This window comes from Ambystoma mexicanum, chromosome 7p (genome assembly GCF_040938575.1).
Source record: "Ambystoma mexicanum isolate Mex_15411 chromosome 7p, UKY_AmexF1_1, whole genome shotgun sequence".
NCBI classification, from domain to species: domain Eukaryota; kingdom Metazoa; phylum Chordata; class Amphibia; order Caudata; family Ambystomatidae; genus Ambystoma; species Ambystoma mexicanum.
This window is the reverse complement of record NC_090939.1, coordinates 183,512,311-183,538,948: the sequence shown is the minus strand read 5'-3', so window position 1 is coordinate 183,538,948 and position 26,638 is coordinate 183,512,311.

Below are 26,638 nucleotides of genomic sequence, written 5' to 3'. Positions count from 1 at the left end.
ACAAGAGGACCAAGTAGACATTGAAGAGCCATGGTGAGAGGTTAGAGCCCTGGGGAACGTGGAGAGAGGGGTGGTGGAGAGAAAGGACCCAAGTTGGACCGGAGAGTGTCAGTCCAGGAGGAAGGAGATCAGTCACTCAAGAGCCTGATCCGTGATGCCCAGGTATTCACAGAGTTGCTTGATCAGGATAGAGTGGTTGACTGTGTCAAAACCAGAGGCAAGGTCAAGGAGGATGAGGGCAGAAGGAAGGCTGGAGTCAAGAATTGCCCGCAGATCTTCACAGGTGTTCAGCAGAGCAGTTTCTGTGCCTCAGGCTGCTCTGAAGCCAGACTTATGGTCATGGAGACAATCAACAGATTCAGTGTGGAGGGTAAGCTGGGAGATGGCTAGCTTTTAAAGGAGTTTGCACAGGAAAGGAGTGATAGAGATCAGGTGATAGTTTTCCAGACAGGTAGGATCGGCAGAAGGTATTTTGAGGGGGGTGCACAAGAGAGTGCTTGAGAAAAGAGGGGAAAGACCCAGTGGTGAAAGAGTGATTGCAGAAATCACCCAAGGCTGGAGCAAGGGTGTCAATGTGGTCCTTGATGGTTCTGGAGGAGCAGGGGAGCAGCTGTTTGAATGACACTTTCATAGATCGCACTTGTCTAGAAACCTTGTCAGGAGTTGCAAGAGAAAGAGGAGAAAGGAGGAGGAGAGTGAGAGGTGGCTGGAGGGGTCTGCAAGAGGTAGAGGGAAAGGATAGCGAGGACAGGATGTCCTGAGTTTTAGTGGTGAAGTGAGCAGCCAGACCCATACAGAGGCATTGAGAAGAAACAGGAGAGGTGGAGACTGCAGAAGGATTGGCCAGTTCCTTGCAGATTTTAAAGAGTTTGCCCGTGTTGCTAGAGGCTGTAGAGATGCAAGCTTGGATGTGGACTCTCTTCTTGGACAGGACAGAGAGTCTTTATTGCCTTTGGAGCAGGCGGCAGGTCAGTTTGTCAGAGGATGCGCCGAGGCCTTCCACTTCCTCTCAGCCACCCTGCACTTGCCTTTCAGGTCAGCGAGGTCGGAGTCATACCAAGAGTTGCATTTGGAGGTAGATTTCTGACTGATTCTCATGATAGGGGCAATGATGTCCAGAGATTTGGAGATAGAAAGATGTACGTTAGAGAAGGCTGTGTCAAGGTGTGAGTCAGCCGCAGCAGTAGGAGGAGCAGAGAAGGTAGAGGCAAAGGCATCCACTGACACACACTTCATGGGCAGAATGATCAAGAAGGTAGGTGGCAGTGCTGGGGTGGGCTTTGCCTGGGGAACAGAGTTCCAGGTGAGAGGAAAGCAGAAAGTGGTCAGTCCAGGAGAGAGAAGTGGTGAGTGGGTTAGAAAGGGGGCTGTCTGAGGAGATGAGAACTTCCAAGGTGTGTCTGGCCAGAGGGTAGAATGGAGAGAGAGAGTATTGCAGAGGTTGTGTTAGAGCCCAGAGGAGGGATTAGAAGCATCCAGGTGGATGTTGAGGTCTCCAAGGAGGAGAAGTTGAGAGGTAGAGGCAAGTAGAGAAGAGGAGAGGTCAGCCCACTCAGAGGAAGAGGACAACCTTGCCAGGTGGCCTGTAGATGGTGGCCGCAGTCAGAGAGTGGCCAGGAGAGATAGAGAGTCTGTAGACCAGGCATTCAAAGGAGGTTTAGGCCTGCGTAGGAATGACAGACTGAAGCAGGGGCCTACTCCAGAAAGATCAGAGCTACTCCACCTCCAGTTCGGTTGGTTCTTGGCTCCGAGAGGATCTTGTAGCCATCAGGGAGGAGAGTGTCAAAACTTGTGACAGAGCTGACCATGAACCATGTCTCAGTGAGAGCGAGGACATCAAGGTCAAGTTCATCCAGGAGGTGGGCGATGTCAGAGGAGTGTTTGACAAGGGTAATGTTACGCTCACCTGGTATCCACGGGGACGCCACCCAGCCAGTTGGTCGTTGGTGCCCTTTCCAATGATTCCCTGGTGTGGTCTCGGTGTCGATGGGATTCCGCCTGGAAAATGAAGACTATATTAGGACTGGGCGACCAAGGTAAGTTTTACCCCACCTCCCTTGTGTCTCCAGCCCCTCCAGGTTCTCTTCTCACCTGGTTGTTGGAATCGGTGGGCTCTCCGTCCTGCTCTCTGGGCAGGGGCACATTGTCTTTTGTGGGCGCGGGCGGTCCAGTTACTTCACTGACTGCTGCCCTGGTAGTGTCTTTCAGGTAGGTCTTATTGCGATTGATGGGGTCGTAATTCTTGCATTCCTTTTCTCTGTTCTAAATGTCTCTTTTTCTCTCTCCCTAGGAGCGCAGAGTGTCCGCTTGGAGAACTGGATATGCTGATTCTCACTGGGAGATGATGGCGCGCTATAGCGCTATGTTTCGTAGGTCGCTGTGAGTTCCCAGCGCAGATGGAGTTCCGGAGCTATGCCGGCCAAAAAGCAACCAACCAGGTAAGTCTTTAAGCGCTTTGTGGTTGTAATGTCTCCACTACCTCCTTTAATGATGTCTTCCTCCTTTTCTCAGGTCCTTCGATCCGGGCGGTAAACTCCACCAAAAAAGCTGCTCAGGAGCGGCGAGCAGTGAAGGATGATGGATGCAGGTAAGATTCTGCTGATAACGATGTTCTTGGTTTTTTCTGCAGGTCCGGAATTCACCAGGCTCATGAGAAAGCTGGACACGGTGAGCGTCACATTGCTAGAAGCAAAGTAACGCAAAGCGTGTTGTCTTGTTCGGGTGTGGTTTAAATAGCCACTGTAAAGTAGTCCAGGTAAAGTAGTCCCTAGGCCACCACACCCAAAACACTAGACTGCATAGCTTGGTTCTAGGAATCAAGCTATGTGGATGCCTCCATGTTGGCTGAAAGCCTAAATAAAGTAGTTCCTCAAGCAGATGTCTTTCCTTACTGATGAGCCTGGTGCCAAAGGCGCCACGATTGGCCCCAAGAGGGCCTGAGAAGTGGATGCCAGGCCTTATTAGTGATCCGAGCCCTGATTCCACCTGGCCAATGGGCTTGCCAGTGGGGATCAGGGCTGAGGGTCATGACAGCACTCCCCCCCAAGGCCCCTCCCAAGGTGTGTCTTCTGCCTGGTCCAGGTTTACTTGGGAAGTTCTGGTACATGGATGTTCTCACTGGGTTCCCAGGATCTATCTTGAGGCCCAAATCCCTTCCAGTCAACGAGATAGTACCACTTGGCTCTAGAGTACTTAGAGTCCAGGATGCCCTTGACTTCGAATTCTGGTTCTCCATCTATTGGTATAGGTTGAGGTGGTGTCTTGATTCATGTACCGGGTTGCATTGGTTTTAAGAGGGACACATGGAATACCAGATGGATTTGTAGATTAGGTGGCAAGTCCAATTTGACGGCTGCTGGGTTGATAATTGCCTTGATGGTATAGGGTCCCAAATATCGAGGATGTAAGGTCCGGGTCCCTTTGATGGGTACGTATTTGGCAGCTAACCAAACTTGATCTCCTACTTGATAGTCTGGGGACTTTTTCCGATGCTGGTCAGCGAAGTGCTTTTGTTTTTTTTTAGCATGAATAAGATGTTCCTTCGCCTTTCTGAACGCCTGAGTGATGGTTGTATGAAGAGTCTTTACTGCAGGCATTTCCAAGCTGGGAGGAAGGTCAAGTTCTGATGTACGTGGATGTCTGCCATACAAGGTGTAAAAAGGTGTTTGGCCCGTGCTAGAATGTACGGAGTTGGTATATGCATACTCGGCTATCCAATGTAAGTCCTTCCAATCTCTCAATTCATGGTGCAGCATGCACCGTAAATACTGCTTGAGGGTCTGGTTGGTCCTCTCGGTTTGGCAGTCTGTCTGGCGGTGGTGACTGGTGGAAAGCCGGACGTCAATCTGTGCCATTGCGCAACATTTTCTCCAAAAATTGGATACAAATTGGCTGCCTCGATCGGAGACCAGAACTGATGGAAAGCCATGCAGCTTGACAATGTTTTCCAGAAATACTTCTGCTAGGGTGGATGCGTCCAGGAGGCCTTTGATAGGAATAAAATGTGCCATCTTTGAGAACAAATTCACGATTACAACAATGGTGTTAAAGCCTTGACTCGGTGGCAGATCAGTGATAAAGTCGAGGGAAAGAGTGTGCCATGGAGCAGGAGGGATGCCCAGTGGTTGTAGGAGACCCGGTGGTTTCTGTTTCTGTGATTTATTTTGTGCACAGACGCCGCAGGACTGAACATACTGGACAATGTCCTTACACCAGGTAGGCCACCAAAAGTTCTTTATTACCTTGGCTAAAGTTTTAGCGATTCCAGGGTGTCCTTCGATCAGAGAGTCATGATAACCTGAAATGATATGCTGTTGTAACTCCTTCTCGGGTACATATAGCCAGTCCCTAAAATAAGGTAACTGATCCTTGATGCAATATTGTTCTCCTTGAGTTTGCCATGCAAGGAAAGCATCCGGGTTCATTGACTGTCGAATTTTGTTTCGTAATTCAGCTTGTGATAACGCTGTTGTGATACCCAAGAGTTTGTCTTCAGGTATGATGGGTACCGGGTCTGGAGTTGTATACATCGTTTCATTGATGCCCATTCGAGATAAGGCGTCACATTTCCCATTCTTGACCCCTGGTCGAAAGGTGATCATGTAGTCATATTCGGTGAAGAAGAGGGCCCACCGTAACTGGCGTGAAGTCTGGGCTTTGGCTGTTTTGAGATATTGCAGGTTCCGGTGGTCTGTGATCACTGTAATGGTGTGTATAGCTCCCAGAAGATAGTGCCGCCACGCCTTGAAAGCGGACTTGACGGCTAGGAGTTCTTTGTCCGTGATAGCGTAATTAATTTCCGGGGGTGAGAATTGTTTTGACCAGAAGTCCACAGGATGCAGCTGGCCAGTTTCTGGGTCCCTTTGTGAAAGGACCGCTCCCATTGCCATACTGGAAGCATCAGTTTCTACGACATAAAGGAGGACTGGACGCAGGTGCTGCAGGATTAGAGCGGAGGTGAACCTTTGTTTCAGTTACTGAAAGGCTCTTTCTGCTTCCTCAGTCCAAGCAAACTTTCTATTGCTTTTTCGTAGCAGTACTGTGATCGGGTGCACAACCTGAGAGAAGTCTGGGATAAACCGGCGGTAAAAGTTCACAAAGCCTAGCACGCTCTGTATCCCCTTCAGAGATGTTGGTGATGGCCATTTTAGAATAGCGTCAACCTTATGTACGCCCATTCTGATGCCTTTCAGCAAAAGGATGAAACCAAGGAATTCTACTTCAGTGACGTGAAAAAAACATTTCTCCAGCTTTGCATACAAACGATGTTGGTGGAGCCTGGTGAGGACTGAACGAACATGCCAGATATGATCTTGTTTTGAGGCTGAGTAGACCAAGATGTCATCAATGTACACTAAGGCGCAAACGTCAATCAGTTCTCTCAAGACATCATTCATGAAATATTGAAACACTGCGGGAGCGTTACATAAGCCAAAAGGCATGACTTGATATTCAAACAAGCCATATTTGGTGCGGAAAGCGGTTTTCCACTCATCTCCACTTCTGACCCGGACCAGGTGGTATGCTCCCCGAAGATCCAATTTGGTATAGATCTGGGCATCTTTGACTTGGTCTAGCATTTCCGGGATAAGAGGCAAGGGGTAGCGGTTCTTCGCGTTTATCTGGTTTATTGCGCGGTAATCAATACAGGTCCTCAAGTTCCCTTCCTTTTTCGGTACAAAGAACAAAGGACTGGCTGCTGGGGACTTAGAAGGGCAGATAAATCCGTTTGCAAGGTACTGGTCCAAATAGGATTTCAGGTGAAGGTTTTCTGGTTCGGTAAGAGTGTAGATCCTGCCGCAAGGGATTTGTGCCCCAGGAATAAAGTCAATTTGACAATCATAATGCCTATGTGGCGGCAATGTGTTAGCCTGGTCTTTTTGGAATACGTCCTGAAAGTCACAATATTCATCTGGCAAAGTATTAGTACTCCCAGAGTAGAGGCTCTAGTATTGGAAGTCTTGGAGACACAGGAGTCGGGTTCCGGGTCAGGAGAGTGTGAAGCTAGGGAGCAGTTGCTGGAGAAGGTTAATTTCCGTGCCTGCCAGTCTATCAAAGGGTTGTGAGCAACCAACCATGGCATCCCTAGTATCAACTGGAACTGAGGTGCCTTTGTAAGATCGAACAAAATACACTCCCGATGTCCATCCTGGCACAGCAAGGTTACTACTGCTGTGCACTGGGTTACTGGTCCGGAGGCGATTTCTGTCCCTTCCACGGTAGTCACCTTGTCCCTGGTAGACTTAGAACACAAAGGGAGCCCCATCTCTGCTGCCAACTCTTGATCTATATAGTTCCCAACTGCTCCGCTGTCGAGGTACGCTTCTACGGCATGCATCTTTGACGATTGTTGGTGATTTATTAAGATCACGGGTATCGCAAAGTATGAGGTCAGTGGCTCTTTCTCATCACTCGACAAACTGACCTCTACGGTTGCTGAGCTTGGTAGTTTTCCGATTCCTTAACTTCATCCTTTTCTGTGGCCCCGACTGTCCTCCTTGGGGGTTTTATTGGGCAGTCTTTTAGAAAATGGCCTGGTTTTCCACAATACAAACAAAGTTGCTGTTGTCTTCTTTTATCCCGTTCTTGATTTGTTAATGGAGGTCGTATCCCTCTGATCTGCATGGGTTCTACACCGTTGTCTGGCTCCCGTGGTGCATTGTTTTTAGGCCGAACATAAACTATTCGAGAGCCTGCTTTGGACCGGTCTGCTTTTCGGTCCTGCAACCAATGGTCTAGCTGTACGACCAGATTTATGAATTCGGTACAGTCTCTGGGAGGATCAACTACATGGGCCAAGACGTCCTTTAATTCGCCTCGTAAGCCTCAATGGAATAACGTGGTTCTTTTGTTTTCTGGCCACCTGGCTTCAGCAACCAGTCTATTGAAAGTCGCAATGTATGTTAACAAGTCTTGGCTCCCCTGCCGGAGGGATAAAAGTTCGTTATCCAATGCTTGTTCTTGGGTATGGCGAGCAAACAGTTTTTCCATTTCTCTCTGGAAACCCCCATAGTCCTATAACAACGGATCATTCTGGGTCACCAACGGCACCGACCAATCCGCTGCACTTCCACTCAAGTATGATAGGATGAAAGCTACCCGAGCTTGGTCATTTGGAAATGCCCGAGGGCGACAAAGGAAGTGAAGGCGACACTGATTTATGAATGCTGCATACTTCCGTGTGTCGCCCGAAAACATTTCTGGTGGTACCAGGGGAACTGTTCCAGGCAGCGTGATCTGTACTGGTGTGGGGGTATAAAATGGTGAGATAGGATTTTACATCGGTGGACTTCCTCCTGGCAGAGGAATCTGCCCTGCCTGCGATTGCAAGAATTGTCTGCTGATTTCGTCGGTGCGCTCCTTGGTCACTATTAGGTCTCTCCGGAGTGCATTAGTCTCTTGTCGGGCTGAATGACCCTCAGCACAAAGGTCCCCCAACAATTGGGCCAATTTCTGATGTTTCTATGGCGCCCAGGTGGATTATTTATGTGAGGCTTCGCATTCTGTTACGTTCACCTGGTATCCACGGGGACGCCACCCAGCCAGTTGGTCGTTGGTGCCCTTCCAAATGATTCCCTGGTGTGGTCTCGTTGTCGATGGGATTCCGTCTGGAAATGAAGACTATATTAGGACTGGGCGACCAAGGTACGTTTTCCCCCACCTCCCTTGTGTCTCCAGCCCCTGCAGGTTCTCTTCTCACCTGGTTGTCAGAATCGGGGGGCTCTCCGTCCTGCTCTCTGGGCAGGGGCGCGTTGTCGTTTGTGGGCGCGGGCGGCCCAGTTACTTCACTGACTGCTGCCCTTGTAGTGTCTTTCAGGTAAGTCTTATTTCGATTGATGGCGTCGTAATTCTTGCATTCCTTTTCTCTGTTCCAAATGTCTCTTTTTTTTATCTCCCTAGGAGCGCGGAGTGTTCGCTTGGAGAACTGGATATTCTGGTTCTCACATGGAGATGATGGCGCGCTATAGCGGTATGATGCGGTAAGGAGGCGCTTTGCGTAGGGCAGCGATGTCTTGTCCTCACTGACCTGTGCTTTTCTCTTTTCGTAGGTCGCAGTGAGTTCCCAGCGCAGATGGAGTTCCAGAGCTATGCCGGCCGAAAAGCAACCAACCAGGTAAGTCTTTAAGCGCTTTGTGGTTGTAATGTCTCCACTACCTCCTTTAATGTCTTCCTCCTTTTCTCAGGTCCTTCGATCTGGGCGGTGAACTCCACCAACAGAGCTGCTCAGGAGCTGCGAGCAGTGAAGGATGATGAATGAGGGTAAGATTCTGCTGTTAACAATGTTCTTGGTTTTTCTGCAGATCCGGAATTCACCAGGCTTGTGAGAAAGCTGGACACGGTGAGCGTCACGTTGCTAGAAGCAAAGTAACGCAAAGCGTGTTGTCTTGTTCGGGTGTGGTTTAAATAGCCACTGTAAAGTAGTCCAGGTAAAGTAGTCCCTAGGCCACCACACCCAAACACTAGACCGCATAGCTTGGTTCTAGGAGTCAAGCTATGTGGATGCCTCCATGTTGGCTGAAAGCCTAAATAAAGTAGTTCCTCAAGCAGATTCCTTACTGTTGAGCCTGGCATCAAAGGCACCAGGGCTGGCCCCAAGAGGGCCTGAGAAGTGGATGCCAGGCCTTATTAGTGATCCGAGCCCTGATTCCACCTGGCCAATGGGCTTGCCAGTGGGGATCAGGGCTGAGGGTCATGACAGGTAACTGGAGGGACACCCCTATTGTGGAAGGAATATGGGCTCGAAATACATGAAACAAGAAAGCGTCCTGCCACTTGTTGTTTTGGTCATACCATGATTCATGTATGTTTCAATTATTCAAAGAATGTACTGGCTACAATAAATCTGCTCTATGGGCTCATCCAAAGACTGTTTTTAGGTTTTCAAGGTCATTGTACAAATGAATGAAGCTACAACTTGTATGAATCAAGACAGCCCTCTTAAATTGGCTGTAACATTATTTTTTCTTCATATTATTGCTATTTGCCTGTACATAAATGAATAAACAAACAATGTGAAGCTAATTATTTCTTCCTTAGCAAGTTCACATGTACTAAACATAAATGAGCAATTAAACACCAAATGGAAGTGGATCAAAGACAAAGCAGAGCGAGAGTTGAGAGTAGCAATGTGGAGCAAGTTGCCACATTTGAAAGACTTCTGGGGTGGGGTACAGTACAGGCTTGAGGTACACCCAGCTGAAATGGTAGAGGGGCCCTACAGTGGGCAGAGATGATAACAGGCGGTGGCAAAGTAGCCAGAGAGGAGGAGGAAGTTGCCAGAGAGGCGGCGGAAGAAAGAGGTGGCAGAGGGGCCAGAGAGGTTCTTGTAGGAGTAGCGGGAGAAGGAAGGAAGTTGATGAGGCACGGGAGCAACCTATCAAAAAGGAGGAGATTGGACTGAGGGCCCTGGACCAAGATGGTACCATTCAGATAGACACTAATGATGGTCTTGGAGGAGTGGAAGGAAGCCAAGAGGACCTCCCACCGAGTGCCACCATTAATGGGAGAGGAAGAGATAGGAGAGAGAGCCAAGATCATATGAGGGGTCCATAAGTCTGGTGAGGGAATGACAGAGGATGGCATTGAGAGTCTGCCTGGAGGAAGCACTGATGTAGGTATCAGCAATAGGGAGGCCTGGGTTGGAGACCAGGATGTCCCTCTTGAACTTCTTCCATCCAGATTTAGTGAGAGGGATAGGAGCTAGAGTAGCAGTTACAGAAGATGGGAGAAACAGAAAGCACCATAGAGGGTGCAAAGAGGAAAGTAGGAGGAGGAGGGAGCGAAAGAGAGAAGGAGAGACGCACACCCTGTGCCGCACAACCTAGGATGCGCAGAGGGGGGGTGAGGGTCACACATTAGGGAACATAAGAAGGAGCAGACAGGTGACACACAACAGTACAACAGTAACCACAGTGGATGCGACCAAGTGAATGGGAGAGTGCATAGTGGGACTCAGATAACAATGCAACGGTGATGACAGTTGGTGGGACCTACAGAGTGGGAAAGCTTAGAGGGGGACAGTTCACAGTAATCACAATTGGGGGAGCTAGGGAGGCACAACAAACAAAGTACGGCTAACTGCTAGAGGGGAGAGCCTAAGGTTGTGCAAAGACAGAGTACTGTGAGAAACCTGAAGGTGTCTCCCTGTGTAGTCCCCGGGGATGTGCCGTCCAGGTGGCCAGGACACGGCCATCGCTATTGGATCCAGTTCCTGTGGGTGGACCAGTGAGGGCAGATCATCTGGATGGGGCATCCTTGGGGAGTGGGACAGCGACGGGTGAGACACGGTATCCCCCTTCTTTCAACCACCCTACGATGTATGACAGGGGTCCCCAACCTTTTGTGCACAATGAGCAAAATGTGCATATCAAATGAAATGGGGAGCAACATCAATTTTTCGAATTAACATATATATTATTGCAACACATATTAGAACTATAATAAAATTAAGACTGCTTATTGAAAAGTTTAATTTGCAGTACTTAATATTTACTAGTCCCTGTGCAATTCTAACTTTATTTGACATTAAGTGGTTGTTTATAGGAAATGTTGAGGAAATTGAGTGGTCAGTAGTAAATTTTTAGGCACATATGACCAGTCAAGTAATTCAAAAAATATAGAAGGACTAATCAAACATTACCAGAGGTTTCAGGTTCTCAAGCAAAATATTTTAAAGACATCTAGTGCAAATGTTTGGACAGTAAAATTGCTCACAAATAGAACACTAATTTTCAGGTGTAATTTGGGGTTCTGCCAGGGGATGTTCTGGGATCTTTAGTGGCATATGGTGCACTCCTAAGCATACAAGATCAACAATACTGTACCACAGTCATCGATTACTGTATTGTGGATGTTTCTTCTTCAGGAATGTTATGAAATGTTGCATTTCTGTTTGAACAAAGAGTGAACACTATCTGCTTGAGTTAATTTTCCATTGGCCAGGGTAGGCACCAAGCAGATGATGTCCGACAGCCAGAGGGGCTGGTTGGCGTTGCCTAAGCTCGACAAGGAGGCATTGGAAAGAATTACTAAATCACAAGAAAATAAGATATTCTCTTAAAACTGTTGAACAGTTCAGAGGCCACAGAGGAACGTATCAGTTTGAGTCATTGGTGGAAACTATCCGGACACAACTATTGGCAAACCGCATCCCCAAGTTCAGGAAGTCCAGGTTATTGAAAGGGAAGCCCCACCCATGGTTCGTTGCAGAATGTAGAACCTTCAAAAGAAAATTCAAACACGATTTAATGAGTGGTGTGTACATGGCTGGTCAGATTTATAGTTTTCAAAATGGCATATAAAAATTGACAAATGATTAAAATTATTTTATGTTTAATTCAGTTTTCCAGACAGGCATTATGTCATCTCCTTGGAAGTAGTGCTTGGGCCACCAGCCCCCCGTGGCTATATGCCAATTTCCACACTGGACACTGGTGGTAAGATATTCTTCAAATGTTTGTTGCTCAGACTGGAGGAGTAGACTCAAAGTAACAATATCTTGAAGGCCTCCAAAACAGGTTTTGGGAGAGGGCTTAGTACAGTGGACCACTGCTTCACTGTGAGCATCATGATAGAGAAATCCGGTTTAAGGGAAGGAGATTATTTTTGGCTTTATTCAGATTTAGAGAAAACATTTGTTTGATTGATAGAAACATATTGTGGCGAAATTTCCATTTTTTATTAGGGTCCCAAATGTTTTATTGAATCTTATCCAGCTGTGATATGCAGACACCTCAGCATCTGTCGGATATACACGATAGGGGAATTATTCATGGTTTTTCCCAACCAATAAAGGAGAAAAGCAAGTATGTCAGTCGGACCCACTTTATTCCTTTCAGATTTTGATTCTAGTACTTCTCTTAGGAAAGTTAATCCCCCCTCTCTGAAGGGTACATTTTATAGCATGCTTCTTTATGCCGAAGACACAGGTATTTTGGACTTCACCCCGGCAGGTCTCCAACAGGGCCTGCTAAACACAAATTACTATTTTGGGATCTATAGTTTGAAATTAAATATGATAAAAACAAAGAAGGTGTTCGGAAAAAGGGTGAAACCTTGTAGCTAGTTTTTAAATTAATGTAGAGATGAGGGGGCAGTCTCATTTTTATTTGAGCCTACTCTTCTCAAAGAGCGGTTCTTGGGTCAACCATTTTCAGAAGACAGCTGAAAGGGCATCATTAAGGATTAAAGGGCTTTCTACATTTTTATTTCAAGTTTGGTGCATTCTGATTGAACAAGTGCCTGGCGGCATAAAAGGCAAAGGTCTTTTCCATGATTTTTATGGCAGCGAAATCTCGGGTGGTTCAAACTGTAATGTCCTGGAGGGGTTGCTAAATACATTCCTGTCCCAAATAGCAGGTCCTGTCTCAAATAGCAAATACACCTGATAGCACCTTATGAGGTAATTGGGGGTGTTCAGTTTGAAGGTGTTGGGCCAGTGAAGATTTGTTACTTATTTTTTTAAAACCACACCTGGGATTTTCTGCTAATCATAAAATGAATTTCAGTGCACATGCGATTGCAGCATCCCCTGGTAGAGATAAATACTTGTGGTACGGGGGTTGTAAGGCACTATCCATTCGTACAGGGGGTGGTATATAACTAAATTTGGGACATTAGGCCAACTCAAAATACTCTCAAAGCAAGAGCTTGTCCGATGGGGAAAGAGGCAGATGCCCAAAATATACATAGGCTGCCCTCTTTAGCTTTATATACAGACTTACGTACACATATAAGATGGCAAAGAAGAAATCTGTGAAATAAGATCCCCAGAATGCAGGAAGCTGATGCAAATGGTACATTGAAATTTACCCAACCACTCGATAAAATATGGTGTCTAAAGAGGAAGAACAAAGGGTGCCTGCAAAGTAGGAGTCGATGAAGATTTGGTTAATTTCCTGTTCATTTGTCATTTCTCTGTTTTGCGTAAGCGTGGACATACATGGCAGCTATGTTTTATTTAATTAATTGTAATAATCTGGGTTTTATATATAGCTTGTTTGAATATGTTAAAGCTGCTTTTTTATTTTGTTCTTGTTCTATGAGAGGTTTATGAAATATGATACATGTTTTTAAATGTTTTCATGGAGAAATATGATTAAATGTTGACTGAGTAATACTGGTCATTACATCGTAGGCTGTAAAGATAACTTAGCTGGGGCTTTGGAGGTCACACCCAAATAATTATTATGCCCTTTCATGGCAAATAGTGCATGCTAAAGCTCCTGGGGCCTGTTCCATTGGCAGAAAAGTGGTTGGGAATGAAAATAATACTTTTCTGAAGGATCTAGAGTCTCTTTTCTCTGCCCAAAGGGATTTTGCACAAGACTTAGTGGCAAACATTGGTCAAAAGTTTGAGCATTTGATAACCATTTCATAGAGGGGTGTGGTGGCTTTAACTAAATATTTGAATTAATTCATTGGCTTGTTAGTTTAAATTAATTAAAAGTAAATTAATATTTGCACATAGGGCAAGTTAATTATGAAAAATGTGGCATGCATTTACCTTATGTTCCCATTAGCCACATGCCAGATGGGCAGAGTATCAAACAATGACAATTTCTTCACCAGGACACTATGTAATAATACATTTAGGTGACACTAAAATTACATTTTCCGATAAATATAATGCATGGTGGCATCAAACCAAACCTCACTCTTACAAAAAGCAGTGCGTGCAAATTATTTAATAAAGGAAAATTGGATATGCATGCCACTCATTTGTCCATTATGCTCCTACTAGCTGTACGAAGGAACAGCATATGACCATTTTCTCCAGGACGCAAACATGGCTCAATTATTTTACTCATTAATTTGTCAGCTAGGCACAGTACCTGAAAAGGACACGGTTTTAACAATGACACTGCTATAAAGGATGTTTACTGAACATTTCTTACATGGTGGCAACAAACAAATCTTGCATGTATAACCATAAGCCAGCTGGAACCATAACAGGCTTATTGACCAACATTCTTGCACAATCCAGGACTCTGTCCTGGATATATTGCTATTGAGGCCTCATTGCTTCAGCACCTCCTTCTATGCCTCCACACCATGGCCCAGAGCAACTGACGAGCAACAGTTTATGGTGCCACGACCTACATGTTGCTCCCAAACTGCACGTTCGTGATCACTGTGTTAGAGGTTGTATATGCGAAAGGATCTAAATACCTTAGACACCTTGTTCCAACCTCACGTATCTGTAAGGTATATCTTGGGTATAACTCTACTGCAGCATGTTAGCAATGACACATGTAGCTGTATCAGTATATCTGTCAATCGAAAAGAAAAAAACGCACTATCACTAGTATCCTCCACTCGGTACAAAGCCTCACTACCACAGCACACAGAGTGCACATATGAGACAAATCACCTTGCCTCCATAAATTAACTCGGGTTGTCAAAGTAATTTTAGTGTTTTGGTGGTGGACACATGAACTTGGTGGTGGGAATTTGAAAGTATTCCTTGCGGGCTGACAAACATTACAAAGGGCACATTGCCTTATAACAATACTGTATGAGTAATTTACAAGGGGTACTAATATACGCTTGTATATATGTTTTTCTCCCTACTTCTCGAAAACCACTCTGGGAAACACGTTTGAGCCTTGTGCTTTAACTATTGTGGATGTAACAGGACAAACGGATCTCTCTTTCTGTTATGGTGGTAATGTATAACGTGCAACAATTCTTTGATGTAATAACTTATATGTTTGATAAATGGTATCACTTGAACTCAATGCATATGATTGGAGCCCTGATGAAGACCTGACAAGGCCGAAACATATGTTGGCAGCAATCTATTAAAGAGAACTGTGTTGTTAGAATTTTTTTTACTTTGATTCCGTTTTATAGTTAGTTGATCGATATACGATAGGATATAGCGCACATGGTCAGGGTGTTCGTTTTTTCTTCTGGCCCCTGTCCTTAAAGGTCCTGCTGGTCAACTGACTTCTTGATACTGGTGGACCATGAAGAATAGTTTGGAGTGGCTAAGCTGTGTCTTGACTCAAAACTTCTCCAAGGTGTGGTGTAAATTGTCTCCAAAAAGCTCATCTCCTAAAAGGGATATGTCAATGATCTCGGCTTGGACACAAGCTCAGTCAACCATGGCGCTTGAAGCTCACCGATGTCGCCATTGACCTGGCCACTGATTCAATAGAATATAGGCCCTCCTGGATGATGTTCCTAGAGGCCTTGGAAACATCCGTGACCACTTCCCACAATGCATCTTTCCTTCCCTCTGGCATCTGGGTCTTCCATCTTTCCACAACCTGCCATAAGGCAAACTGGTATTGGTCCAGTTTGGTGGTAGCATTAATAAATCTCAGGGCTAAAGTCCCTGAGGTGAACATATTTTTGGCCATAGCTTTATCCTTTTGGACTCCCTGTATGGTGCCAAGGTAGGGAATGCTTTGTGGTGCCCCCCTGAAATTGACCAGTCAGTAGCTATTGGGTGGTCATCCATATAAGATGGTTCTGCTCGGACTGGCTTGTGCTAACTTAGCATGCTCCTGTTCAGGAACGAGAAGGACATTGGCTTCTCCCAAAAGGGCACGTTTTTTACAGGCCCTGAAGAGGCTTTTCCTCGTAGCGTCCACCATGGTGCAAAGCAAAGGCCCAAGCCTGGGCCTGCGCAGTTCACGGGCCGGAGATCCGACGATGGACAAGCATCTCCTCAGGCAATGGGTCCCTGCCGCCATTAGTCACACTGTGACTTAAGGAGGAATAAAATCGAGAGCCATTCTCACAAAATAGAGCTATCATATGAAGAGGGTCAAAACACAAGGGCTACAAACACGAGAAACTTCAGTGAAAATCGGTAGATGGCCACCAGGGGTCGAGCTAAGTATCATTGGTTGGGGCAATATGGCCCAAAGTGACAGCAACAGGCTGTAGAAGCGACAAGCAGTTTTAGTTTTAAAGAGAAGCTGCTTTAATATTACTGAGGATTCTCAGCCTGACAAGCATGTGAATCCAGAAAGACAACATGCTGAAGAACTTTAAAGCAATCCTGAAAGGGAGAAATGGTTGTTCGTCTTCTTTCCTTCTGTTCACCACATCAGCAAGCTTGTCTTTTACACCATTTTTTTCAGACTCCAGTACCTGAATATCCTTAGCCACCCTCTGTTACGCTCACCTGGCTCCCACAGAGGCGTCGATCTAGACTGGACTGCTGCAGTCTCCACCAATGTAACGCGTAGGGCCGAGATGACGGACTGGACTGGCCCACCTAGCTTCGTTTGCTTGGCCCGTAGGAATATTCTTCTGCAAATGGAGAAAGGGGATTAACCACCCGTGGAGTTGAGCATAAATCCCCCCACCCCGCTGTTCTCCCCACTGATCACCTTGGATGTCCCCTCTTATAGTCTCACCTGATGATTTGAAAAGATGAGCTCTCCATCCTGCATTGAGCGCAGGGGCGCGTAGATAACCAGTTGCTTCACTGGCTCGAATGAATTGGTGAGTTCCAGGACAATATTGACTCTGATATTCCCGGCAAGACGCCGTAAGTATGTAGTTCGTAAGAGTTCAAATGCCTGACTTTCACTCTTGTCCGATTCCTTGCAGGTTGCAGCTTGACCCTACTGAAGAGTTCCTCGTGGCAACCGGTAATGTTCTGTTAAGGATTTGTATTATCCAACACAGTTCGATGAAATAATGTCCATATGTAACCTGTTGCTTTCTCCCTTATTCAGGTGCTGAGATAAAGTATGAAGTCTCGGGGAATAATGCCTCCGGTGGTAAAATCAGGTAAGTCTTTTGTGGTGAGGAGGGTTCCCCTTGTTAGTCCCTTGTTTCACCTTGCTGTCTGTCACATCCCGGGTAAATTGGAGACTACCATGGCGTTTGTCCGAGCGCTACCCGACACGCAGAACCCTTTGAGACTACAATTCCCACAACTCCCGCTATTTGTAGTCACGTGACACGCGCACTAAGTTGTTGTGTTTCCTTCATTGTGAACCGTATTTAAATGCCGGCTATTCGGAGATCGGGTGCTCCTAAACTGTTGTTAGTTACGAGCTTCTGTTCCCGGATTCCTGTTTAATTCTTGACTACCCGGCGCTCGAATCAAGTTGTTGTCCCTGCCTTGCCCTTGTCTGCCTCCCGACGCCTGCCTCCCTCGATTGCCCCCCTTGGATTATATGAACCCGGCTTACTCATTATTGACCTCCCATTTCTGAATCCTTACGTTTTGGCGACCTGATACTCCGAACATTTCTGTAAGGGAACTAGCGTGAGATTAACGCTCGCTTCCCTGGTCATTTCATTTCTTTTTCTTGTCCGCTACTTTAATTTGAACACTCTTGGAATGCTTTGCTGCCTTAACACAGGATTGCTTTGAACACTTTTTGGGACGCTGTGCTGCTTTAACTCTGGATTGCTTTGAACACTTTTTGGGACGCTCTGCTGCTTTAACTCTGGATTGCTTTGAACACTTTTTGGGACGCTCTGCTGCTTTAACTTTGGATTGCTTTGAACACTGTTTGGGACGCTCTGCTGCTTTAACTCTGGATTGCTTTGAACACCTTTTGGACGCTTTGCTGCTTCAACCTTGGTGTTCCTAGGATACGGGCACACCTTCCCTTCACCATACATCCTCCTTGTCTCTGCATTTCGATACTAGTAGGTTACTGGTATATTGTCTCTACGGAGCAGGTAAGAGTGGGTAATTGTGGGCGGTGTTGGCTGTTTGTTTTCCGGCACTACTTGGCTGCATTTCCTGAACAATTGTTTTGTTCTTTGTCCCTCTAGCTCTGACGATTCTACTCCTGCCTTTTCACTCAAGCCCCCGGCCTGCCAGGTGTATTGATTCCTGTAGGCTGAGCTCTTGGGGGGGAAGTCTTTGGCACATCACCATAAAAAATTTCATATTCCCTGAGTGAAGGTAACTTCCCCAAAAGAGTGGGGAGGTATTATCTGCAACGACCAGAAAACCATCCCTGAGTTGTGACAGATTTAGGAGCCTTACAAAACGCCTATTGGTTATGGAGTCTGCATCAGATTCAATGGCAGCTCTCATGCAGGCTTTTTCTGCTTTACGTACCGATATGGCATCCGCACATGTGACCTTACATCAACGCATGGATGTATTACAGAGCTTCGTGCACCATTACCCCATGATGAGGAATTTGGTGATGCCGCTGCAGCGGCACCTTCTCCTGTACCCCCTCCGGCTCCAGCTCCGGTTGTCCTTCCTGGGCCCTTTCCTTTGGCCCCACCCGAACGCTTTTTGGGGGATCCCAAGGCGTATCGGACTTTTGTGAACCAATGTCACCTTCACTTTCTTTGTCGTCCCTTGGTGTTTCCAGACGCTACCACTAAGGCGGCCTTCGTTCTCTCCCATCTAGGTGGCACTGCCGCAGCATGGGCTAATCCTTTGCTGGAAGCTAATGATCCGGTTCTATATGGCTTTGATAGGTTAATCCAAGCCATGAATAGTGTTTTTGATATGCGATACAAAGCACAAACTTCGTATTTGGAGTTCTTGGCTATTAGTCAAGGCAAGACAGATCTCTTGACTTACCTGGCTCGTTTCAACCAATTAGCGGCTGAGACCACGTGGCCAGAACAGAAGAAAGCGGCTGTTTTCTATAAAGGTTTGTCGGATGACCTAAAAGACGCCCTGTCAGTGGTACCCGCCCTTCCGCCTGGTTTTCCCGAATTGCTCGACATAGTCCTGCAAGTCAATGCTCGGCTTCGGAAACGGCATGGCGAACGTTGGTACCCCGATATTCGCACCTCTTCTCGACCAGATGGAACTGCTTCTGTTTCCCATGGCGAGGCCGAACCCATGCAAATCGGGGCCATCAGGGGTCCGTTATCCAAAACTGAACGAGAAAGACGGGCAGTGAATAACCTGTGTTTCTATTGTGGCCAGTCAGGTCATTATATACGTTTGTGTCCTAAAAGACCTGCCAAGTTGGCGGGAAACGCCAAGACTCGTCCTTAAACCGGGCCTTCCGGACGAGTCGAATGAACCCGGGCTCGGATAACTGTTTTCCGTCTTCACATGTTTACCTTGCTATGTGCTTCGAGGCTCCTGGCATTAAAACCTTTTCCAATCCTGTAATGATAGACTCAGGGGCTAGTGGGAATTACATGGATCTCAAGTTGGCCGAACATTATGGACTACCCGTATTTCCCAAAACGCAACCTGAGGACATTCATGCAGTAGATGGTTCCTGCTTGGTATCTGGACAAGTAACAGAGAAAACTGCTTCACTACAAATGTCCACCGCACAAGGTCATTCGGAATCCATTACCTTTGACCTTATTACAGCCCCTCAATTCGGTATAATTCTGGGTCTTTCTTGGCTACAAACTCACAATCCTGTAATTGATTGGATTGAACAAACAGTGCGGTTCTCTTCCTCTTTTTGCATACACAAATGCCTTGGATCCCATGATGTAGCAGCATTTTCTCCTTGCCTAGCGATGGTGACTAGCGTCCCTTCCGTCAGCGCCATGTCATCTAATCCAGTCCCTGCACATCCATTGGAATACCGGGAGTTTTTTGATGTGTTTGATAAAGGACTATCAGAAAAACTGCCCCCACACAGATGTTATGACTGCCCCATTGACCTGATACCGGGGGCAATAATTCCACATGGTCGTATTTACTCGCTCACTCAGAAGGAAGAGGAACATCTATGGGATTATGTGGACAATGCTGTGCGCTTAGGACACATACGTTCGTCCCGTTCACCGGCGGCCTCCCAAATCTTTTTCGTACCGAAGAAGGAAGGGGATTTACACCCCTGTGTGGATTATCAGGCCCTCAACAAAGTCACGATTAAAAACCAATATCCACTGCCGCTCATCACGGAACTCCTCGATAAAATGACCTCCTCTACTATCTTCACCAAGTTGGATTTGCGGGGAGCATACAACTTGGTGAGGATACGAAAAGGGGATGAATGGAAAACGGCATTTAAGACGAAATTTGGGCTCTATGAATATTGTGTAATGCCCTTTGAGCTTTGCAATGCCCCAGCGACGTTCCAACATTTTGTAAACGATATCTTCAGAGAATTGCTGGATTGCTACGTCGTAATATATTTGGACGACATCCTGATATATTCAGAATCCTTGTCTCAACATGTACAACATGTGCGCTCTGTCCTACTTCGTCTAAGGGAGCATTCCCTCTTTGCAAAACTAGAGAAATGTGTGTTCCATGCGTCCTCTGTGGAGTTCCTGGGGTTTCAAATTTCCCAAAAGGGAGTACTCATGTGCACCTCCAAGGTCCAGGCAGTATTGGATTGGCCTGTCCCGACCTCAGTAAAAGCTCTCCAATCCTTCTTGGGCTTTTCTAATTTCTATAGGCAATTCATTGCCTCCTTTTCTGAGATAGTAGCCCCACTAACCCGGTTGACCAGTCCGAACGTCCCTTTCCTTTGGGATGACAAAGCGCAATCCGCATTCCAGACATTGAAAGAAGCTTTTACTACCGCTCCGGTATTGCAGCACCCTGATCCATCTCTCCCGTTCATTGTGGAAGCTGATGCCTCCGCTGTTGCAGTAGGGGCCATCCTATGACAGATCTGCCCCGCTACTCAACACTTGCATCCAATGGCCTTCCATTCTCGGAAACTTACGTCGGCCGAACGTAATTATACGATCATGGAAAGAGAACTGCTGGCAATAAAGGTGGCATTTAAGGAGTGGAGACACCATCTCTTAGGTGCCAGGCACACGATTACTGTGTATATGGACCATCGAAACCTCCAGGCCTTGTCCCATGCGAAATGTACCAATGCGAGGCAGATACGTTGGCATTTGTTTTTCACCATGTTTGACTTCATAGTGACGTATCGCCCTGGTCCATTACATGGAAAGGCAGACGCTTTATCCCACATTGGTACAGATATGGATACTGTGAAGCAGACTACCCCGGTATTACCCTCGGGGGCTGTTGTATGTGTTTGTTCGGTCTCTCCACACATCCTAGACAGATTAAGGAGGTGGGCTAGGGATCATGTTCCTGTTCTTGAGGAGATGGGCGCTGAACTTATCACCGGCCTTCCGTATATTAAGGGTCTACTGTACCTGCCTGACAACCAAACCAGACAGAAGGCTCTGCAATGGTCCCACGATCTCCCGTTAACAGCTCATCCTGGCCAGGCCAAAACCTATGATCTACTACACCGATGGTGCTGGTGGCCGGGTATGAAGAAGGACGTAGAACAATACGTTGCTAAGTGTGCCATATGTACACAATGCAAGAGACAGCCGGGTAAACCTGTAGGTCTTCTAATGAGCATGCCATTACCACTGCATCCGTGGCATACGGTTACCCTTAATTTTGTGGTGGAACTCCCTTGTGTTGAGGGAATGTCCACCATTCTGGTGGTAGTGGACGTCTTTACCAAGATGGCTCGGTTTATACCATGCTCAGGATTACCTACAGCTTCTACATTAGCCAGCTTGTTTTTTGACCATGTGATACGCTTTTTTGGATTGCCTACGGTCCTGATTTCCGACCGAGGGTCTCAGTTTACCTCACGTTTCTGGCGTTCTCTCACTTCCTCCTTGGGTATTGATGCCCGCTTGTCTTCGGCCTACCATCCTCAGACAGACGGCCAGACCGAACGTACCAATGGCACCATGGAACAGTTTCTTCGTTGTCTGTGTCTACAGCATCAATCAAACTGGCTTTTGCTTTTAGGTGCAGCCGAATTTGCCTACAACAATTCCAGACACTCGTCGATTGGTTGTTCTCTGTTTTATGCCCTATATGGACTGCATCCTAGAATTCTGCCGCCTGTCTTGCCTTCCTTAAAACAATTCCCCACAGCTGCTGCTGCAAGGGATTCTCTGCTCGCCATCCGTAAATCGGTCTTAACGCATCTGCAAGCTGCGCAACGTCGCACCAAAATGCAAGCTGACAGGCGGCGTTCGCCAGCTCCTTCGTATTCTTGTGGCGACCGTGTATGGCTCTCTACAAAGCACCTGGCCATTCGAGGCAAAAGGAAACTTTTGCCATGTTTTGTGGGACCTTATACCATCCTACGGTGCCTGAACCCTGTCACTGTTTGTCTAAACATTCCATCTCATTGGCGGGTGCACCCTGTGTTTCATGTCTCCTTGCTTCGCCCTTTTGTTCCCGGCACACGGTTGCCTGCTGTCCCAGCCCCAGTCAATGTCAAGGGAGAGGATGAGTATGAGGTACGTGCGATTTTGGACACTCGCCTCTGTCGAGGGGTTCGAACTTACCTGATTGACTGGGTGGGGTACGGTCCAGAGGACAGGTCCTGGGAACCGGCCTCTAATTTGAATGCACCCCGTTTGTTGCGTGCCTTTTGGTTGCAACGCTTACAGAAGCACAAAAGATGTCATCCTTTGTGGAGGGGTACTGTCACATCTCGGGTAAATTGGAGACTACCATGGCATTTGTCCGAGCACTACCCGACACGCAGAACCCTTTGAGACTACAATTCCCACAACTCCCGCTATTTGTAGTCACGTGACACGCGCACTACGTTGTTGTGTTTCCTTCATTGTGAACCGTAATTAAATGCCGGCTATTTGGAGATCGGGTGCTCCTAAACTGTTGTTAGTTACGAGCTTCTGTTCCCGGACTCCTGTTTAATTCTTGACTACCCGGCGCTCGAATCAAGTTGTTGTCTCTGCCTTGCCCTTGTCTGCCTCCCGACGCCTGCCTCCCTCGATTGCCCCCCTTGGATTATATGAACCCGGCTTACTCATTATTGACCGCCCATTTCTGAATCCTTAAGTTTTGGTGACCTGATACTCCGAACATTTCTGTAAGGGAACTAGCGTGAGGTTAACGCTCGCTTCCCTGGTCATTTCATTTCTTTTTCTTGTCTGCTACTTTACTTTGAACCCTCTTGGAACGCTTTGCTGCCTTAACACAGGATTGCTTTGAACACTTTTTGGGACGCTCTGCTGCTTTAACTCTGGATTGCTTTGAACACTTTTTGGGACGCTCTGCTGCTTTAACTCTGGATTGCTTTGAACACTTTTTGGGACGCTCTGCTGCTTTAACTCTGGATTGCTTTGAACACTGTTTGGGACACTCTGCTGCTTTAACTCTGGATTGCTTTGAACACCTTTTGGACGCTTTGCTGCTTCAACCTTGGTGTTCTTAGGATACGGGCACACCTTCCCTTCACCATACATCCTCCTTGTCTCTGCATTTTGATACTAGTAGGTTACTGGTATATTGTCTCTACGGAGCAGGTAAGAGTGGGTAATTGTGGGCGGTGTTGGCTGTTTGTTTTCCGGCACTACTTGGCTGCATTTCCTGAACAATTGTTTTGTTCTTTGTCCCTCTAGCTCTGATGATTCTGCTCCTGCCTTTTCACTCAAGCCCCCGGCCTGCCAGGTGTATTGATTCCTGTAGGCTAAGCTCTTGGGGGGGGGGGGAGTCTTTGGCACATCACCATAAAAGATTTTATTCCCTGAGTGAAGGTAACGTCCCCAAAAGAGTGGGGAGGTATTATCTGCAACGACCAGAAAACCATCCCTGAGTTGTGACACTGTCCTTTTGTTTCCCCTTAGGGGCCGGGGTTCGGCTAGGATGCAGTGGAAGCTGCGCCGACCCGTGAAGAAGAATAGTACCCCTGGTGGTAAAATCAGGTAAGTCTATGGGGGTATTCCTCTGTGTATTCCCTTGACTCACCTTGCAGTTCTTGTCTTCTCCTTAGGTGCCGAGGTGCGGCGGGAACATGCAGGAGGATGCGGTGAAATGTGAAGATGCTGCGAAGGCCGGTGAGTTCAGCGCGGCGCAGCAGCAGGCGAGGCGACACGCATAAAATAACTTTTTTCTTCCAGCTCGAAGGCGTGATGGATCGGGAATTCAGGTAAGGATCAAAGGTATTGCTCTTGTTCTAACCTTTTCTCCTTCTTTCTCCCTTTTTCTAGGAGCTCCAAACTCGAGGCGGGCGTGGCAGAAGACTGGATGCAGACTTGCAGGCACTGTGAGCGTTACGCTGCTGGATGCAGAATAACGGGAAGCGTGTGCTGCTCTTCGGGCGTGGTTTAAATAGCCTCCAAAGTAGTCCCAGGTAAGTATTCCTCCCCAGCCCCACCCGAGTAAAAAAAATAGTCCCTAGGTAAAATAGTCCCTTCCAAGCCTCGTTTGGCTTGGAGCTCTTGCAGCATGGTCTGCATCAGGTAAGTTTTAATCTATGAGCCTGGCGCCTACGGCGCCAGGACTGACTCTCCATATGAGCCTGGCACCATAGGCACCAGGACTGCACCCAAATAGCCCCTAGCGGGGGTTGTTGGGCTTGCTTGGGGTAACTTGATGCCTGCTTCCGTGGTTGCTGGACTTGGTCTGGGTCCCCGGGGGTAGGCATCATGACACCCTCCTCATAAGGGCCATATATGACAAAGATTTGGCAATGGCACCCATGTAGTTAAGGACCACCCCAGGTGACGTGACTAGACAACTACCATCCTGGAGGTCTTTTAGGACCTCATCCATTTCACCTGACTTCTCGTAAGTCATTCCTGGCTCTGGAGTAAAGTTCCTCCTGATTCCCAATGTCAGCCATCTTTTCAGGGATGTCTGGCGCAGTAGAATCACTCAGTGCCCAGTCTCCATATCTGTGCTGGATAATGGGCACAGTAGGAGTGAGGTGGATATCACCAACTGTTGTCATATTTTGGCAAAGCCACAATCTTCTACTGGCAGGACTCCCACATTCCCTTGCATCACTGTTGCAACCAGTGTCTGCAGTTTCGTAGCAGCCATCTCCACTGACATGATGGTAGAGTCCCCGACAGAGTCTTTCATCCTGCTCTTTTTCTTCTCTGTTTTGTGCCTATGTTGGGAGGGGCGAGGGGCACTCCTCAAATGAGACTGCCTCTCATATCTCCACTAAGAACCCATTGAAAGACTCTGCCTGGAGCCCCTGCAGCCCCTTTCGGGTGCTGTGAATGCAATCACTCTTGTTCTGAGGAGCCCCTGCAAGTACCTGGAGGCAAACTGTTCTCCTTGGTTCTCTCCTTGCACATCAGAAGCAGTGTTTCCAGGACTGCCTGGCCTTGAATGTCAAGCCCGGCACACCTTACACTGCTTTTTCTCGTGCTGGGTGCGGAGGTATCTCATACAGTGGTCAAGTTTTTCCCATTTATTTTTAAATGTTTTTATTGGCATTTATAAGTGTACCAGAAACAGTTGCGCAAAAGATGCGCGTCATTTCAGCTGTAGCATGTCTTATTTGCCAAGTAAACTGTAAGTGGTCACGTTTTTCCCATAATGGCTTTCGTCCTCCAACACTGGCTGCAGGCCTTAATACCAGAAGGAATTGCAAAATCCAGTTTTTAATTAAAATAAAAAAGAATTAGGCCTGCATCGTGTGGCGTCCAAAAAGATACTGTTGCTTGTGGGGTGGTTGGCACCACTTATCCCCTGGACAGTCACTTCCAGTGGAGGTAGAAAAGTACGCCCTTATGGCCTCATGAGCAGGGATAGTGCCACTCGATGCCATGCAAGCTATATTCAAAATTTACAAGGTCCCAGACCGAACACTGGACATTTCAAAGATAAAGAATCTACAGTGGAGAACATATCCATTATAGCCAGTAGGTGCGGACCATGTGCTTGAGGCACATGGTGCATGGTCCTTGAGGCCAGAACAACCAGGCTTTCAGGAATGAGATGAGTAAAGAGAAAATCCCGGTGCTGGCCTATGCTTGCCTACCACCTTCTTCGGCATGGCAGATCCTGAGGATGGCTTTCCTCAAAGGGCGAGCAGTGCTTTTAAGACAGAATCTCTGAAAGAAAGCAACACACCTGAAGGAGTGTCTGTTCCCAGAGGTTCATAACAGCATGTAAACTTCACTCACTGCAATTTAGGTGGCCATCTCATGGAAATCAAGTCCTGGATATCTCACTAAATACTTGAATTCAAGAGAGATGTCTAGCCCAAAGACATCCCCCAAGGCACTTAGCCGGGTATTTCATTCATGCTTTGGACATGGAACGTCCAGTTCAAATTCATTGTTGTAATCAAAATCGAAACCAGTGGGGACGATGCAGATGCAGACAGATCTCTGGTTGCCACTGGAGTCAGCGTCAGAAGAGAGATGATGGGACCACAACCAATGGAGGAAAGTGCAGCACCAGAGACAGTGCTTCCCAAACATTGAGCCCAGAGCCATGTGATAGTGGAGCTCTACGAAGGCCATTGCTCTCAGTGATAGGGCACCAGGCAAAGGCATCAGTACCAGAGCCTGTCTATTTCATGTTTACTGTGCCCGAGTGATTCCCATTCTGCGGGGGTGGAGGATGAAAATGAGAAGGGGACTTCCTTCCTACTCAATACGTCTAATCTCGAAATAACCCCCTTATTTTGTGCATTAACTACAGGGTCACGGCACATTTGCACAGCTTTCATGATGAAGATGAGAAACAATGCATGGAGGAAGAGGACTTATCATGAGAAGAGGACCTTTTATTGTAATTTCCATTGGCGCTTGCCTAACCAGGCTTTGCAGACTCTCGGTGGAGGCAAACTGCACAGTAAAACACATGGCTTCGGGAACTTCTCCTGAAAGAGTGTGGGGTCGTGCCGCTGGTGCAGAGAACTGTTGAAGCTCCCCATGCAGCACAGTAAAGAAGCCTTAGCCGCCCACTTCTGATCAGTTTTAGGGGGCATTAACT